Source organism: Gavialis gangeticus, unplaced genomic scaffold (genome assembly GCF_001723915.1).
Source record: "Gavialis gangeticus isolate Ggan-Ray unplaced genomic scaffold, GavGan_comp1, whole genome shotgun sequence".
NCBI classification, from domain to species: Eukaryota; Metazoa; Chordata; order Crocodylia; family Gavialidae; genus Gavialis; species Gavialis gangeticus.
Genome location: NW_017728964.1, coordinates 3,907,372 through 3,908,501, shown reverse-complemented (window position 1 = coordinate 3,908,501; position 1,130 = coordinate 3,907,372). Strand labels below are relative to the sequence as shown.

Here is a 1,130-nt window from a genome sequence, read left to right as displayed (position 1 = left end):
GCAGACGCGGGGCTCGGCAGCGGGGAAGCGACGCCGGGGAAGAGCTCGCGCGCGGAGCAAGTTGCGAGCAAGGCAGAGCCGCGGCCCTGGGGGACCGCCCGGAGGGGCCGCCCGGGTGCTCCGGGGCGCATGGCGGGCCGGGTGAGCTTGCGACCCAGCCGCTGTTGTGTGGCGGGGCACCCGCAGCAACAGCGCCAAGAGGGAAGGGAAAGGGAGAGAGACACGGGGCTTTCTGCCGAAGCCACCCACGCGCGCCCCTGGAGCGCAGCCCGCGGACACACGCCCCAAGCTCAGCCCCCGGGCCAGGCAGACACGGGAAGCGCCGTGCCCCTGGCCATCGGCGCCAAGGCCCGGGCTCGGGCTCGGGCTCGGCAGCCAGCTCTTACCTGCTGGAGACGCAGCGGGGCCGGAGGAAGTCCTGCTGGATCCCGCTATTTAGGTCTCGCCATCAGGGAGTGATCAAGAGATTGGGGAGCACGTCCCCTTTAAGATGCTCTTCCAAAATAGCCCACCACGTGGTGTCTGCCCGAGTCCCCTCATTGATTCCTCTTGCCTCCTCGCCGAACTCGCGGCTACCTGCCGAGGAGCCCCTCGAGCTGCGGGAGAGCCGGGAGGAGGCAGCGAAAGGGCTGAAACGTGCACCGTGTCTGCGTGGCATTTTGCCTTCAGCCGGGCCATTGCGGAGAGAGCCTGTGAGGGATTTCATGCTTCTGTGAGCTCCAAAGGGCTAAATCAGGGAACCCGCGCACATCCAAAAATGATCAACCAGTCGATTCTCTTGGGCCAGTTTTGTTTTCAATGAAAAGATGAAGGGGGTGGGGGCGGTGCGGGGGCGCGTGTGTGCGGGGTGTTGTTCCAAAACTTCCTAGAGCACAAACATACCTGGCATGGCTTGTATTGCCCAGCTCACAGGGGGACAGAGGATGGGTAGAAGACTAGACGGCCGGCTTTAAAACCCTCCTCCCAGGGACCAGGCATGCCCAGGGTTGACAACTTTGTGAGTATGGCAGACTTGCACCGAGGAGGACAGTTAACCCAGGAGGTGACAATTATGCACCTTAAAAGTTATGTGAGTAGCACCTTAACAGGGCAGTGTCTGCATTTCTCTGTCCAAGTAGCAGACAGAGATG

At 62.5% G+C, this 1,130-nt stretch overlaps 1 protein-coding gene across 1 annotated transcript in view; it reads right to left on the bottom strand.

Moving 5' to 3' along the window:
* The window catches only part of NTN1 (netrin 1), a 255,273-nt gene extending 254,714 nt beyond the window's left edge, over nucleotides 1-559 (bottom strand). Inside the window, exon 1 of the mRNA XM_019502100.1 lies at nucleotides 387-559. The gene's annotated coding sequence lies outside the window, so the exon portion shown is untranslated. The remainder of the gene's footprint in view (nucleotides 1-386) is intronic.
* Between the last annotated feature and the right edge of the window lie 571 nt (nucleotides 560-1,130).